This window comes from Erpetoichthys calabaricus, chromosome 10 (assembly GCF_900747795.2).
Source record: "Erpetoichthys calabaricus chromosome 10, fErpCal1.3, whole genome shotgun sequence".
NCBI lineage: Eukaryota > Metazoa > Chordata > Cladistia > Polypteriformes > Polypteridae > Erpetoichthys > Erpetoichthys calabaricus.
In genome coordinates, this window is record NC_041403.2 from 2926980 (window position 1) to 2945083 (window position 18104).

At 44.9% G+C, this 18104-nt stretch overlaps 1 protein-coding gene and 1 pseudogene across 1 annotated transcript in view; one reads left to right on the forward strand and one right to left on the reverse strand.

Annotated features, from left to right (window-relative positions):
- The window catches only part of LOC127529379 (uncharacterized), a 773396-nt gene that overhangs the window by 413753 nt on the left and 341539 nt on the right, over nt 1-18104 (forward strand). The window lies entirely within an intron of this gene.
- Nucleotides 7657-9463, reverse strand: LOC127529432 (general transcription factor II-I repeat domain-containing protein 2-like; annotated as a pseudogene).

Here is an 18104-nt window from a genome sequence, read left to right on the forward strand (position 1 = left end):
GAAAGGCAGGTTAGAGATGGGTCTATAATTTTCAAGAGCAGAGGGGTCGAGATTATTTTTCTTAAGTAGGGGTTTAACTACCGCAGTCTTAAGACAGTCTGGGAAGACCCCCGTATCTTATGACGAATTTACTATGTTAAGAACATTATCAATAAGCACGCCCGATACTTCTTTGAAAAAATTTGTTGGTATTGGGTCAAGGGCACAGGTGGAGGGTTTCATTTGAGAAATTATTTTATGTAAATCAGGTAGATCTATCCTAGTGAAAGACTTTAATTTGTTTATTATGGAGTACTGGGGTTTAGGAGGATCCTTAGTGTTGGGGAGATATACTATGTTATTTCTAATATCATTAATTTTTTGATTGAAAAATACAGTGATAGCCTCACAGGTTTTACTGGAAGTACTTAGGAGGCATTCCTTTGAGTTACCTGGTTTAACAGATGATCAATCATCGAGAATAAGACTCTGGGATTACTAGCATTGTTATTTATAATCTTAGAGAAATAGCAGCACCTCTCAAGACGGACTGTGTTATTGTATTCTGTTATTTTAACTTTTAATATTTCATAGTCAATAGTTAGTTGAGTTTTCCTCCATTGACGCTCAGCTCTACGGCATGTTCTCTTTAAATCAGACACTCTTTGGGTCTTCCATGGTATAACAATGCTAGAAAATTTTTCAACTGTCTTTTCAGGTGCAACTAAGTCAACAGCAGCTCTCACTTTAGTATTAAATCTTTCCACCTTACTATTTACATTCTCCTCGCTATTATAGTTGGCACTATAAACGGATGGATTGCTTAGAATGTTTGTAAGTTTTAAAGCTGCTGATGAGTCAAAGAAGCATTTTTTAACAATATGCTTCTCATGAGTGTTTTCTATCATTATTTCTATATTAAAAATTAGAAGAAAATGGTCTGATAGACCCGTATCAATGACCTGCTTTATATGAACTTTTAGTCCTTTAGTAATTACTAAGTCTAACGTATGACCTGCTTCATGTGTAGGCTGATTAATGAGCTGTCTCAAATCAAAAGAGTCCAGGAGGTTCGTAAATTCTTTTACTTTTTGGTCACATTGATTATCTATATGAAAATTAAAGTCGCCGACTATTAAAAGTGTGTCATAGTTCGTAATTAAGACTGGACATCAAGTCAGAGAATTCCTCAAAGAAAGACGCGTTGAATTTAGGTGGTCTATACACTGGATAATACTAGAACGTGAGAATCTCCCTGAATAATAATGGCGAGATACTCAAAGGACTTGAATTTACCAAAACTGACATCTTTACATTTTAACCGGCTCGAGTAAATGTTTGCTAGTCCGCCACCTCTCTTTCCTTGGCGATCTGCACGAGTAAAACTGTAATCTGGAGGCACAGATTCGATTAAAACAGCTGCGCCATCTGAGCTAAGCCACGTTTCACTTAGTGCAATAAAATCTATTTTTTTTACCACTTATAAGATCGTTGATAAAAAACGTCTTGTTAGTTAAAGCTCTAATATTTAATAGTGCCATATTCAATGTTTCGGAGGAGCAGAGATGAATACTATGTGCGTTATTGATATATGGAACAGGAATTAAGTTATTTTTATTAGCGCCGCTCTGTGTGTATTTTTTGTTTAATCTATAATCTGTTTTTATAGTTTTAATACATTGTTCATCTAAAGTAGTAACTTTAATTAAATTATTGGTGTTTATGCCGTATTGCCTAGATTTTCTATGTGCATGAAGATTGGTTATTATAGTATTTATGTTGTGCACTTTTATGGAAGATTTTATTAAACAATTATCATGACCAAGCACAGGAGTGGCATTTCGGAAGGGGTTAAAAGCAGAGATAGATAGTCAAGACAAACTAATTACCTTGGATATGTTTTCGGAGAGGACCCTGGCGCCAAAGCTGTTCGGATGCAGGCCATCTCGCTTGAAAAAACGCGGTCTTTCCCAAAAGAGGTCCCAGTTGTTGATGAACCCGATGTCTTGATTCTTGCAGAAGCCCTGCAGCCAGTTGTTTAAACCTAGCAGACGACTGTAGTACTCGTTTGATCGTCTGACGAGAGGGAGTGGACCCGAGATGAAAATCTTAGCCGATGGGGTCCTCTCCTTTGTGTCTTTAATTAATGCAGTGAAGTCTGCCTTGAGGATCTCCGACTGTCGGTGCCTTATGTCGTTTACGCCAGCATGCAAAACAATTGCTCCAACTGCCCTGTTCTTGTGCTTCTTGTAGATTGCTGGCGCACGTCTCATCACATCTCGGACACGAGCACCGGGAAAACAAGAAACAAAAGATTTTCTATTAGGGCAAGTGATATTGAGGTTCCTAACAATAGAATCACCTACCACTATTACATCACCAGGAGCTGAAGGCGAACTGGGGACGCTTAGAGGGTCGAACCGGTTCTGTGTTACGATGCTTGCCTGTGCCGATGTAGGTGTTCTGGCCTTGAACCCCCGTCTGCATAGCTGAAATACACCGAGGTCATCATCGGTGTCGCTCCTACGAGGCGCAGGGGTGAAGTTGACTTGAGCGGCACAATGCGGGGTTGATGTTACGCCGATAACAGATGGCGAGGACGGTTTATCCAACAGCCGAGCCTTCAGATCTCTAATGTATCTTCGTCTGGACAGAAGTTTCTGAATCTGTTCATCGAGTGCCTGGAGTTCCTCGACTACAATTGCAACACGATTCACCTCACTATCGGCCATTGTCCGCTTCTGTTTCTGCTTCTGCTTCCGCTTTTGCTTCGTGCCCTAGGAAGAATGAGAGAGAGAGATTGGTTAGTCAGGTCTTGGAAAAACTCTCTCAGAATGTCGGGGCCTTGGGAGGTAAAGATTCCTTGAAAAGTGCTCCCCGGCATGCGGGTCACCATATTGGGGACCAAAAGGAGTCCGAATGGTTATCAGGGCAATACACCTACATGATCCATAAACCGGTCAGAATCCATTTTAAAAGGAATAAGGTGTATGTTTCCAATATAGATGGGCAATGGCAGATCGATCTGGTGGATATGACAAACCTGGCCAACTGTAACCAAGGTTACAAGTATCTACTGACTTGTATAGATATTCTTTCTAAATATGCCTGGGTCAGGGTACTGAAAAACGAAACGGGTAAAGAAGTAACAAGGGCTTTTTGAGAAATTTTGGAGGAAGGTAGAGTTACCGTCAAACTTCAGAGCGATAGCGGTAAAGAGTTTCTCAATCGGGAATTTCAAAGCCTGCTCATGTACCTCAAACAACATGATTTACCCACAAAGTCAGTAATAGAAATGATAAAATTCACTCTGACACATAATCTGTTCTCTTTTGGACAGGATTGCTACTTGCAACAAATGGGGACTGCAATGGGATGTCGGTTTGCACCTCACTATGCAAATCTTTTTATGGCAAAATTGGAGGAAGATTTCATGTCAATGTGCATCGTAAAATCAATGTTGTATCTCCGTTACATAGATGACATCTTCATAATCTGGACTGCCAGTGAGAAGGACCTCCTCCATTTTCATAATGAATATAATTGTTTTCACCCCAACATAAAGCTGAAGCTGAATTACTCAAAAACAGAAGTCAGCTTCCTTGACACCACCGTTCAACTGAAAGACAACACCCTTGTAACTTCTATTTTTCACAAACCAACAGACAGACGGACCTACCTGAAAAGTGATAGCTTCCACCCCAAGCATATAAGGCGCTCCATTATTTTCAGCCAAGCAATACGGTACAATCGTATTTGCTCAGACCCAACAGACCAGGATCAACAACTGCAGGAGCTCAGACAAGATTTCATCAGACAAGGTTACACCCCGAAAACAACAGACACTCAAATAAGAAAAGCTACTGCCATACCCAGAGACAACCTTCTGGAATATAAAAACAAAGACAACAAGGATCGCATCCCCCTTGTTGTCACCTACAACCCACATCTTGAAACACTTCAAAAAATTATAAAAGAACTTCAGCCAATACTAAACAATGACCAAACACTGAAAAATGTATTTCCTGAACCTCCCCTCCTGGCATACAGACAACCACCAAACCTTCAACAATTAATTGTCCGAGGCTCCCTAAGTGAACCAACAGAAAATGGCACATCTCCATGCCTACAGAAAAGATGCAAAACATGTGCCCACATCTATGATACAGACCATATACTTATACTACACTGCCGACTTGAACATCACATCAAGGGATCATTTTCCTGCAGATCATCTAATGTAGTCTACCTAATTTTCTGCATGAAATGTCCTGACACTGCACTCTATGTGGGAGAAACTGGACAAACACTCCTCCAGAGAATGAATTTACACAGGTTCCACATTAAACATGGCCACACAGATGTTCCTGTGGCGGCCCACTTCAACAGCCATGGACACTGTGAGAAGGACTTTAAAGTCACAGGGCTTATGGGCAACTTCAAAACACAGCAAGAGAGAAAAGAATGGGAAGTTAAACTCATGCTGAAATTTAATACTTTACAACATGGATTGAATAAAGACAAGAGTTTTATGGCCAGATATGAGGATTGTTTACATCTCTCAGAATGACAGACAACCTGACTACAGACCCACATTGTTTTGAAAAAACTCATTACAAACTTCAATAGACTTTGTTGGACAGTTATCTTATCCAGAGATCTTGACAATACATTGTTCTTTTCTCTCTTGTTAAATTAACCCTAGCCTGAATGAATCTATTAATTTTTTACATTCAAAATTTCTCATTTAAATATTTCCCAATGTTGTTTCTTGTCCTAGAGTGTGTATATAAACACAGGGAACTCCAGTCTCTGTATTATATGTTGCCTGAAGAAGGGGCCTGAGTTGCCTCGAAAGTTTGCATATTGTAATCTTTTTAGTTAGCCAATAAAAGGTGTCATTTTGCTTGGCTTTTCTCTAAAGCCTGCTTAATAAAAACATTTTACCACCGCTAGTGGATTAAAGGCTTCGATGGTGGAGAGATTCAACCGAACTCTGAAGACCAAAATGTGGCATTATTTCAGCTTCCAGAATACCCGGGCCTATCTGCAAGGGCTACAGGACTTGGTGAAATCTTATAATCTGAGCCATCACCGAGGTATAAAAATGGCCCCTGCTGAGGTGAATAGTTCCAATTCTTGGAAAGTCTTTAAAACCTTATACGGCCTAACTAAACCCAAAAGAAACCCAAAATATAAATTCAAAGTCGGGGATACGGTGAGAGTGTCGAAATCCCGGAATCCTTTTACCAAAGGATATAAACAAACTTTTTTAGACAAGGTATTTACCGTTTCTGAACTAGTCCCGAGGTAGCCGCTGGTCTACAAGCTCAAAAGATTATGACGGCGAAGACATTATAGACTCCTTTTACGACGCAGAGTTACAAAAGATTCGAGGAACGGACGTCTTCAGGATTGAAAAGATTTTGGCGAAAAAAAAATATCGATAGAAAAAAGCATATTTTGGTGAAATGGCTCGGATGGCCCGAAAAGTTTAACAGTTGGATCCCTGAAAGCTACGCGCAAGACGTTAAATACTGAGAAGCAAAAATTAGTATTTCATTCACGGGTGCTTACAATGGAGAGAAAAAGCTTTTATGTCGTTCTTCCCAGCAATTCTTCCTGAGATGTTTTCCCTACCATCGCTGAGTTTACCATCAAATTAGCCGCACCCATCGAACTACAGGGCCCCTGGGAAGTTGGTTTGGCTGAAATCCAGTATCCTCACACCTGGAACACCCTAGACAAACCAGATAACGATAACGATTGTGAGGTCCCCACAATTAACCAGGTTTTATACTATTCCTGCAGGCTATTACTCTAGCATCAAGAAAGTGACCTCCAAGATGAATGAAGCTGTGGCAAAAGAACCCAATGCCATTGAGGCTGGTTCTTCAGGCTTACCGATACCGGAAAACACAGTGAGATTCCGCTACAATGCTCTGGAGTGAAGATTCTACGTCGTAAACACCACGAAGGATGAAACTCTTCATGTCAGGCAGGCCCGGCCTTAGGCATTGGCAAAGTAGGCGACCGCCCGGATAGACGGCAGCCAGGCCCCCGGCCCGCCCCTCCCCTCACATGTTTAACAGTTCAAACTGGCTAAATTGTAGCAGCTAACTACTCCGGGCGAAAAAGGGACGCATGGTGATGACCTCGTAACTTTACAAGAAAACGTCTCCTTGGTCTAATTTTCACGCATTTCACAGAGCTTCCAGGGGGGCCCCTGGACCCCCCTTTCGCCTAGGGCCCCATAATACCTAAGACTGGGCCTGTGTCAGGGGGCAGTTGGGGAGAATTCTAGGAGTCCATTCGGACATGACCATAGGCCTGGTGAATGATGGTGCTTACCCCGCGGATATCAGAGCGGGGTTTTATACCTTGTATGTCTACAGTGACATTGTGTCTCACCAAAGAGTCGGAGACAGCTACGTCCCTCTCTTGAGATGCGTACATATCACTGTGATGGCAAAGTCCGGTGGATGTTTGGGTTTCTGCACACGTACGGCACAGAGTGAACATCAATTTACCACAAATTAATTAAAGGGAGGACTGGAAAATACAGATTGCAAGGGGCTAGCATGGTGATTTTAACAAGCCCGAAGTAATGTTTAAGATCTGCAAACTCCTCAAAAACAAAGGTCGGATGGCTGATCGGGTAGGTTTTTGTTTTGTTGACATAAGGGTACAGACTTGTAAAATCGTAATAATGCATTTGCTCGTCGCCTTGAAACTTATGATATAATTTGATAGCACTGGTACGCCATCCATACAGGGCATCATGGGGATTGATATGTTCAGGAAACTCAAAGCGTTTTAAGAAGTCCTGAAGCTCCGAGTCCCCTTTTTCCAGGCGTTCCCACTTATGTTCCCAAATCACTCTAACCGTCAGATTAAATTTTTCACGCAATTTCTTCAGTTTGTCGTCAAGCGTTTTAAACAAATCGGCAAAAGGCGCCCCCGTGAGAGGATGTTTAGCTTGTGCCTCGTAGCATTCTAGGCAGCCATGATAAAAGCAGCCAGCAAACTCAAAGGCCGTCAGGACACCCTGAAATTCGGCGTAACCGTCTAGATCAGGGGTGTCAAACTCAAATAATGAGTGGGCCAAAATTTAAAACTGAACAAAGCCGCGGGCCAAGGTTGAAAAAAATTACCTTTTAATAGGCACCCAAACAAGTTTTGCGTTGAAAATTGAACAAGCAAGGCTTATATAACTTTATAATGACATGCAAACCCGAGTTTCATGTTTAAATATAAAAATTGAATGCCTCTTTTCTATTTGCAGCCTTCTGAGGTAAATATCAAAATAAACTTTTTTCCACAGGCTAATAAATACATTTGAAAACAAAATAACAATAATGAATGAATCAAACATTCAAGCCTTGAAGTAGCAAGAGAAGAGTGCATGAATAAAATGTTTTTGCTCAGTTTGCTACACTGATTTGCTTTAACACTGAATATGGAACAAGCCATGCTTATAGCTTAACTTAACTTAATAGTGCAAAATCAACTGTCAAAGAACAAACGAAGAAACATCAATGGCATATTAAATAACATTTAAATAAAAAATGAATGCCTCTTTTCAATTTACTAAATATCAACATTAACTTTTTCCACTAGCTAATACATAAATCAATCATTCAGGCCTTTTTACTGTTCAGTTTGCGACACACTGATCTAACATGGTGTGTTCAAGCCAGACACCTGGCATCTTTTCTTGGATGCTAGTTCATCAGTGTCGGGGCTCAGGCTTTGAGCTGAGGCAACCTTCATTATCGAACGAAGGTGTTCATCAGTGAGACGTGCCCTGTGAGATGTTTTCGTCATCTTCATTGAGGAGAAAAGTTGCTCACATAGGTAAGTGCTGCCGAACATGGAGAGCAATTGAGCAGCTTGGGTGCGGAGCTGAGGCATTGTGTCAGGGATGTGTTGTGGAAACTGTGCGGCGCCAACAGCATCATACTTTGACTTCAGCGTGTCATCACACTGGAGTTCAATCAGCTCCATTTGAATGTTAGTTGGTGCTTTTTCCACATCGACTGCGAAGGGATTACTAAGCAGTTCAAATCTCCATTTCTGACCATCAAAGTCGCCAAATCGTCGGTTAAACTCAGCGCCGAGTACACTGAGTTTTTCAGCAAACTGTGCGCACACGGCGGTAGAGATCTGCGTATTTATGGTTTGGCAACAGGGGAAATGGCCAAGGTTTCCTTGCAGCAGCTGATTCTCCCACAGGCAGAGTTTAGCTTTAAAAGCTTTCACTGACGAGTACATCTCGGTGATGATGCGGCCCCCGCCCCTGTAGCTGCAGGTTCAGCGCATCAAGATGGCTTGTGATGTCAGACAGAAAGGCCAGCTCACACATAAACTTTTGCTCCTGGAGTTCTGCTGTGTCCTTCCCTTTGCTTTGCAGAAACTGACATATTTCTTCACGCAGCTCGAAAAATCTGTTCAGTACTTTTCCGCGGCTTAACCATCTCACCTCTGTGTGATACGGCACGTCTGTGTGTTCCGAACCAAACTCTTCCAGAAAAGACTTAAACTCGCGGTGATTCAGACCTTTGGCTCTTATAAAGTTAACAACTTGTGTTACTGTGGTCATAACATGTTCCATCTTTAGGGCTTTAGCACACAGTGACTCTTGATGTATAATGCAGTGATAAACCGATAGCTCACCTGCACAGTTCTCTTCCCGCATCTTTTCACGCATCCTGCCCACCAGACCATTCTTTTTACCACTCATCGCTGGCGCACCATCAGTGGTTAATCCCACGAGTTTATCCCACGGCAGGTTTATTTCAGTTACACATTTGCAAACCTCCTCAAAAATGTCCGTCCCTGTGGTTGTGCCATGCATGGATTTAAATCCCAAAAGCTCCTCCGTAACACACATTTTTGAGTCGACACCGCGGATGAAGACTGACAGCTGCGCAGTATCAGACGCGTCAGTGCTCTCGTCCACAGCGAGGGAAAAAGAAACAAAATCTTTCCCCTTTTCCATCAGCTGGTCATGCAGATTGGTGGCAAGATCACATATGCGCTCCGCTATTGTGTTCCTGCTCAGGCTTACGTTTGAAAAGGCCTGTTTTTTCTCTGGGCACACTTGGTCACAAACTTTCAGCATTATCTTTTTAATAAATTCTCCCTCATTAAAGGATCGGGTTGATTTGGCGATTTCTTCTGCCACGATATAACTCGCCTTTACAGCAGCCTCGTTTTGTGCTGTGGCTTTTTTGAACATATTTTGTTGTGAAACCAACCCTCTCTTCATCTCCTCTACTTTCTGGCTCCTTTGAGTCGTGTCCAGGTCCTTGTACATGTCCTGATGTTTCGTTTCATAGTGTCGCCTAAGGTTGTACTCCTTAGGTACCGACACGTTGGCTCCACAAACGAGACAAACAGGTCTGTCTTTCAGATACGTAAACATATATTCTGTCTCCCACCTGTCCCGAAAAGTTCTGTTTTCTCCCTTCCTTTTCGTCATTTTTGGTAGGGGTAAAACAGTGACACCTAGAGTTGTAGTATTGGGCCGCAGCACGTCTGGAAAGAACGCTGCTTGCTAGAAATCTACTGACACAAAGCTGGCGCGCCAAAACAACCGCAGAGCATTATGGGATTTGTAGTATTCGCAGTGAATGCGGTGTTACAGCAACACCGCCGCTGTATAATACTGGTGGGCCAGCTCTAATGTTAATTTGATATTGCCCCACGGGCCAAATGAAATTACACGGCGGGCCAAATTTGGCCCGCGGGCCAGAGTTTGACACCTGTGGTCTAGATAAAAGGAACCCATCTTTACTTCACCGTGATTCAAGGCATGCCGAATGTTTATTTTTTCCTTCTCAGAAAGAAACATCAGCCATTGAATAGAAGCATTAGAAAAAGCTTTGTGAGTGCTTTTGTAATGATAACTCGGAATTATTCCAATCGCATTATCAGGCATGCAATTTTGTCTGTACATGGACAGGCAGAGAGAAGCTAGGGTCATACACTGAAAAGGATCAATATTACCGATCCTGAGCACTTCCTCTATAAATTTCATGCATGCTGTTCTCAAAATAACCATGTCGTTTCTACAATAGTAAGCCATTTCTCGTCTAAAGTTGAAGGTACTGTTTTTAATCGAATCTTACCAAGACAAAAATTCCTCTCTTTCCTGGCTCATCATGTGTTGAATGCCGTAATATTTAGGCTCGGGGTACGGCCCGATGTAATTTTGATTTTCAACGATGTTAAAGAAATGGGGAAAGTACCCTTTTTGAGCCTGGAATCCCAGGGCTTTGGGCATACTGCTCAATTTCATGGGTAAGAAGCTCAAAGAGTCGATAAATCTCAAGTCATAATCTTCTTCTATAAAACACATTAGTTTACAACCCTGAACTGTAACAATTGGAGTTTGCCCTCTCTCGACGAGATATTTCATTAGGAAATAGCCGTCATACCCCTTAGAATCCCTCCTCGAACCGCCACCTTACCGTGGTGGAGGGGTTTGCGTGTCCCAATGATCCTAGGAGCTCTGTTGTCCGAGGCTTTATGCCCCTGGTAGGGTCACCCAAGGCAAAATGGTCCTAGGTGAGGGATGAGACAAAGAGCGGTTATACAAACCTCCTATGACGAATAAAAAATTTTGACGGCGTTTTCCCTTGCCCGGATGCGGGTCACCGGGGCCCTACCTCTGGAGCCAGGCCTGGAGGTGGGGCTCGATGGTGAGCACCTGGTGGCCGGGCTTGCACCCATGGGGCTCGGCCGGGCACAGCCCGAAAAGGCAACGTGGGTCCCCCTTCCCATGGGCTCACCACCTCTGGGAGGGGCCAAGGAGGTCGGGTGCAGTGTGAGTTGGGTGGTGGCCGAAGGCGGGGACCTTGGTGGTTCGATCCTCGGCTACAGAAGCTGGCTCTTGGGACGTGGAATGTCACCTCTCTGAAGGGGAAGGAGCCTGAGCTAGTGCGTGAGGTTGAGAGGTTCTGGCTAGATATAGTCGGGCTCACCTCGACGCACAGCTTGGACTCTGGAACCAATCTCCTTGAGAGGGGCTGGACTCTCTACCACTCTGGAGTTGCCCCCGGTGAGAGGCACCGAGCGGGTGTGGGTATACTTATTGCCTCCCGACTTAGAGCCTGTACATTGGGGTTTACTGCGGTAGACGAGAGGGTAGCCTCCCACCGCCTTCGGGTGGGGGGACGAGTCCTAACTGTTGTTTGTGCGTATGCACCGAACAGCAGTTCAGAGTACCCACCCTTTTTGGAGTCCCTGGAGGGTGTGCTAGAGGGCATACCATCTGGGGACTCCCTCGTACTGCTGGGAGACTTCAATGCTCACGTGGGCAATGACAGTGAGATCTGGAAGGGCGTGATTGGGAGGAATGGCCCCCCCGATCTGAACCCGAGTGGTGTTTTGTTATTGGACTTCTGTGCTTGTCACGGATTGTCCATAACGAACACCATGTTCAAGCATAGGGGTGTTCATATGTGCACTTGGCACCAGGACACCCTAGGCCTGAGTTCGATGATCGACTTTGTGGTCGTGTCGTCGGACTTGTGGTCACATGTCTTGGACACTCGGGTGAAGAGAGGGGCGGAGCTGTCAACTGATCACCACCTGGTGGTGAGTTGGCTTCGATGGTGGGGGAGGATGCCGGTCAGGCCTGGTAGGCCCAAACGTGTTGTGAGGGTCTGCTGGGAACGTCTGGCAGAGCCCCCTGTCAGAAGTAGCTTCAACTCCCACCTCCAGCAGAACTTTGACCATGTCCCGAGGGAGGTGGGGGACATTGAGTCCGAATGGGCCATGTTCCGTGCCTCTATTGTTGAGGCGGCTGACCGGAGCTGTGGCCGTAAGGTGGTCGGTGCCTGTCGTGGCGGCAATCCCCGAACCCGTTGGTGGACACCGGCGGTGAGGGATGCCGTCAAGCTGAAGAAGGAGTCCTACCGGTCCCTTTTGTCCTGTGGGACTCTGGAGGCAGCTAATAGGTACCGGCAGGCCAAGCGGAATGCGGCTTCGGTGGTTGCTGAGGCAAAAACTCGGGCATGGGAGGAGTTTGGGGAGGCCATGGAGAACGACTTTCGGACGGCTTCGAGGAGATTCTGGTCCACCGTCCGGCGTCTCAGGAGAGGGAAGCAGTGCAGTGTCAACACTGTATATGGTGGTGATGGTGCGCTGCTGACCTCGACTCGGGACGTTGTGGGTCGGTGGGGGGAGTACTTTGAAGACCTCCTCAATCCCAATAACATGCCTTCCAATGAGGAAGCAGAGCCTGGGGACTTGGAGGTGGGACTGAGGTCACCGAGGTGGTCAAAAAACTCCTTGGTGACAGGGCCCCGGGGGTGGATGAGATACGCCCGGAGTTCCTCAAGGCTCTGGATGTTGTAGGACTGTCTTGGTTGACACGTCTCTACAACATCGCATGGACATCAGGGACAGTGCTTCTGGATTGGCAGACCAGGGTGGTGGTCCCCCTCTTTAAGAAGGGGGACCGGAGGGTGTGTTCCAACTACAGAGGGATCACACTCCTCAGCCTCCCTGGAAAAGTCTATTCGGGGTTTCTGGAGAGGAGGGTCCGTCGGATAGTCGAACCTCGGATTCAGGAGGAACAGTGTGGTTTTCGTCCTGGTCGCGGAACAGTGGACCAGCTCTACACCCTTAGCAGGGTCCTGGAGGGTGCATGGGAGTTTGCCCAACCAGTCTACATGTGTTTTGTGGACTTGGAAAAGGTGTTCGACCGTGTCCCTCGGGGAATCCTGTGGGGGGTGCTCCGGGAGTATGGAGTACCGGACCCCCTGATAAGGGCGGTTCGGTCCCTGTACGATTGGTGCCAGAGCTTGGTCCACATTGCCGGCAGTAAGTCGAAACCTGTTTCCAGTGAGAGTTGGACTCCGCCAGGGCTGCCCATTGTCACCGATTCTGTTCTTAACTTTTATGGACAGAATTTCTAGGCGCAGCCAGGGTGTTGAGGGGGTCCGGTTTGGTGGACTCAGGATTGGGTCACTGCTTTTTGCAGATGATGTTGTCCTGTTTGCTTCATCAGGCCGTGATCTTCAGCTCTCTCTGGATCGGTTCGCAGCCGAGTGTGAAGCGGCTGGGATGGGAATCAGCACCTCCAAATCCGAGACCATGGTCCTCAGCCGGAAAAGGGTGGAGTGCCCTTTCAGGGTTGGGAGCTAGATCCTGCCTCAAGTGGAGGAGTTCAAGTTCAGTGATGCGGGCTCTGCATCGGTCTGTCGTGGTGAAAAAGGAGCTGAGCCGCAAGGCAAAGCTCTCAATTTACCAGTCGATCTATGTTCCTACCCTCACCTATGGTCATGAGCTATGGGTAGTGACCAAAAGAATGAGATCGCGAATACAAGCGGCTGAAATGAGTTTCATCCGCAGGGTGTCTTGGCTCTCCCTTAAAGATAGGGTGAGAAGCTCAGTCATCCGGGAGGGGCTCAGAGTAGAGCCGCTGCTCCTCCGCATCGAGAGGAGTCAGATGAGGTGGCTCGGGCATCTGATCAGGATGCCTCCTGGACGCCTCCCTGGTGAGGTGTTCCGGGCACGTCCAACCGGGAGGAGGCCCCGGGGAAGACCCAGGACACGCTGGAGGGACTATGTCTCCCGGCTGGCCTGGGAACGCCTCGGGATTCTCCCGGAAGAGCTAGAAGAAGTGGCCGGGGAGAGGGAAGTCTGGGCATCTCTGCTCAAGCTGCTGCCCCCGCGACCCGACCTCGGATAAGCGGAAGAGGATGGATGGATGGATGGACCCCTTAGAATTCTGAGCTATGAACGTGTACTCTTGGTATTTCGGACTTCGATATCTGTGGAAGAACTTTGCGACGCAGTCCTCCCTGGCCCCAACTCCACGATTGACCATTCCAATGCATGCAGTGGATGTAATTGGGGATGTGGATTCCGTCATCTTAACGGCACTCAAAATCATACAACATGTACTTTTCGTGGAGTAATCTTTCCAGTGAGCTTTGAATAAAACACTGATGATTTTCATCCGATTCTTTCATGACCATTCTACAAACGCGACAATGTTTGGGTCAACACTTGTGAGGTTTTGAATCGGCTTTCAAGCTGTATCTCTATTTGCAGAGAGGGCAGACTTTATGGACGTCGCAGATACTTTCAGACCTGCGAGTCTTTTCATTCAATTTGCGCGTTTTGTGGAGTTTGAAGCATAGCCTTGATCAACAGAAACAATGGCAATCGGAACACCAAAAAGCCTCCCTGTCAACCCTTTCACAGTCTGTAAATAAACAAACGTCACAGTGCTGCTCACAACGATGTCGTGACGGATTAGAAAAGCCCGTGTAGCAGAAATCACAGATGTAGGAAAATCCCAGAAAGCCTTTTAGATTCAAAATACCGTAATAATGTTCACGATGCAAAAACAGGAAAGCCGTCTTTGTTTTTCTGGCACGGGACACTTCAAATTTTAATAGAGCGCTAGTGTTCGGTTAACGGTACCAGATGATAATTTTAATTCCCATTAACCTCTCAAACTTTTCAATATCTGAAAACATTACTTTCTGATCTGTTGATAATCCGACCCTGACGTGCAATCGACGAGCCTCTTGTTCACACAATTTCTGATTGTTTCTGAACCTAGCGTTTAATACAGCCAGCAAACCCCTGGCAAAACAGCACTGATCCTTCGGGTTGAAGGAGATCCATAGGTGTTTCCGTTTCTTTTCAATGATTATATCGTTGAAAACGGTACAGGCTTTACGCCTAGATCCCCCAGATGGAACCCTCACTACCTGAACAATTAGTGTCAGACTGGAATCGGCTAAAATAGTAGCGTGACTCTGGAGAAGTAATTCAATTTGATTAAAAAAATCCTCCACAGAAAGCATACCTGCGGGGGTTAGGGAAAAAACACTGGGGTTGAGAGATTCGGCACGTAATTCTAACTGCACTAGATCCTTAGGATTCAAAGTGCTCGTAAAATGGTCTAATATTTGCTGAAGGGTCTCGTGTATATGATTAAAAACTTCGGCGAATGAATCAAGTGTGTAGGCCTCAGAAAAATTGAAGTGGTGCCTAATCTCGATATTGTTAAATTTTGGATGCTCCGTTATAGATAAATTATTTAATCTAGAAGTGGAGGGCTGACGGGTCTGGAGACGAAGGATTGTCTGTATGTGAGGTAGATGGCTGTGGAGAGTCGGCTTCGAGACTCGAGTTTACCCCGGATGGATTAGTCACTCCGGATCCTGTCTGAGGAGTTGAATTATCCCACCCTGTTAAGTTATCAGCAGGTGATTGCTGAAGATGGACCTTGCAGCACCCTGAGGTAGAAGGCTGTATTACCGGGACGCTGACAGGGGAGTGTTGAAGTGGGGATCTACTTGCACTGGAGGAGCATGAGGGCCCTGACATCCCCGAGGTAGAAGTTTGTGGGGTTTCTACATTCGTGTCTAGGGTATTAGGTTGTTGTGAAGGGCCTGAAGACGTTCTGGCCTCAGAAGAGGTATTCTTCAAAAGCTCCAGCAGAGCATTAACTACGGCTATTTCATCAGAATTTAGAACCTGGAGCGAATTATTAATGAGGTCAATATTTGTCGATCGGATGTGTCACTGGGTGTGGTGATTGAACAATTTGAGGAGATCGCAGAGGGGTGGGGATTTTAGGGGGCTTTATAGAATATTCTAGGTTATCAGACATCTCTTTTAATAGTCTCAGGTTTTCACTGGACGGTCTTTTCCTACCTTTACGCCCTCCAGAATATTCACACACACCGTCTGTATCACTGCAGCTGCTGTCACTGCCGGTGACGCTGCTGCCGCTAGACCTGTTTTCAGGCATGACCTAAATTTAAGCAAAGGCTACAATTATGAACACAGAATATAATAATTTGCTATCAATGTTATTTTTCATGAAAAAAAGTAATATAAAACTTCTCCTTTAATTATGGGTTAGAGCAATGTAAAAAGCATACATATGCATCAAGCATAAACACATTTCGGGTATGGAGTTGTACACAGGAGCCTCTAATTCTACAAATTGCACCAGTAATCGGTGAATTTGTTCAGTCAGCTGCTCCAGTCTTTCTTGATGTCTCCGCTGGTGGTCAGGACAAAGGGAATATCGGGGTGAATAACGAATTCTACGCCAAGATCCTCGGTCAGAGTGAAGCGTTGCTGGCAAAGGGGCCCACCGGTTAGAATTAGAGGGCGTCGGTGATAGTGGAGAAGACTGCAAGATATTGGAATTAAAGCTGAGCTCAGAGGGCACCGGAGAATGCTGAACGCGGCTCTCAGAGGGCACCGGAGAATGCTGAATGCTGCTCTCAGAGAGCGGATGTGTTTGTAGATTCTGCCAGTTATGGTACAGGGATAGATTTTCTGATCCATCCAACACTTGTGTTAAAATACCCGTGGGGCTGGGACCTGGAAATAAAGTATGAACTTCTCAGTTAAAGACCTCTTTTCACAAAATCTGGATTTCTGTATGCTTCCTACGTTTTTTTGGTAAACTGAAATCTAAAATCACACTTAGTGCTGTTGGGCAGCCCGGGGGAAACCCTTTGAGAAACTGATTCACTCTGTAAAGGGTTATCGTCTAAAAAACAAAAGACATACACTCTTTAAAATAACAAGCCCCGCTTCCAAAGCTTGCCACGGTTCATACAAAACACAGTCTCTCTTTAAACAAGCAATCCACACATGTACACACACACACACACACACACACACACACACATATGCGCGCACACACATAGCTCATGCGTTTAAACCCTGCACGTTTTATTCCACGTCACACCTTTTCATGCACGATTCATTCCGATAGAAGCTTGTCCATATAAAAATTCTATTTTACGGTAGCTAGACAGACTCTCGCCCTAAATAGGTTATTTGTAAATACCCAAAGCACTTTAACAAAATGCATGCGCAAACCCTATACCAAGATGGATCAAAAGGACAGCCTGGTTCTTAAGATATAATCTCATAAATACAGGAACATCTTAATCCTATTCATTTACACATGATTCAACAATACACTTGATACATCTAAAAGTCACCCGGACTTTGGGTCTACTAGGCAGTATTAAAATAATTACATTTAGCGAAATGAATGAATGAAAATGCTTACGCTCCCAAGCTCACACACACACACACGCGCACAAAGCGCTCCCAAGATTGCGTACACACACGCGCACAATTTCTCCCAAGCATGCGCACACACTCTCACGAGCGCTCCCAAGCTCGTACGTGCAAACACACACACGCACGTTGTCAACAGAGTATTTTAAAAAAAAAGGTTCTTACCTGCTTCCGCATAATGAATTGGAGACTCTATAGGAATATAGCCCTCGAAGAAAAAAAAATAAAGGATTCAACCGCCCGTTTTTAAAACAAACTTTATCACTGTACCTTTTCCATTATACAACCATAATTATACTCAAATATTCACTCACACATGACCCTTCATCAAACCCTTTCATGAACGGTATAGACAGATAGAAAATGTCCATATAAAAAGGATACAACTGATCATGCGCGCAAGCGCACGCTCCCTCATGAAAACATACCCACGCACAAGGCCACGCTCAAACATGCCCAAGGACAAGCACGCGCAAACATTCCCAAACTTTATGCGAATATTTAAACATTTAATATTTTTAAAAAGAGCCTTACCGTTTTCCGAGTCTGCTCGGATGTACAGTTCTAAGAGAAAAATATATAAGGATTGAGCCAATCACTAAGGTTTCACCCCACCGTTTTTTAAACATACTGGTTTAATGCTTATAAGAATCATGAATAGGGCTTACCATGATCATGGGAGACGCGGTTCTCTGCAGAATAGTCTGTATGAACGATAATTATATTTCATTAAGTCCTAGCCATAAATACTAGAAATCATTAAGAATTACGTGAAAATGCACCGTCACGGCTGAAATTCATCTTATCTTTGTGAAAGGCGATCAGGTATATGAGGTTGTGTTCCCGACGCAACTCAATTTATAGAGAAAAGAGCGGTATTTTGGAAGGGATTACAGTGATTTGTGATAGCAGATGCGTGACAATCATTTTAACCGGACATCCGTGTATTGTCCGTTATCCGGGTTCACATCCGTGCCTTTGGCCGGGCACCGAAAAGTCCAATATTTTTTTAAAAGTCAACTTTGTAATCTGTTGAATTC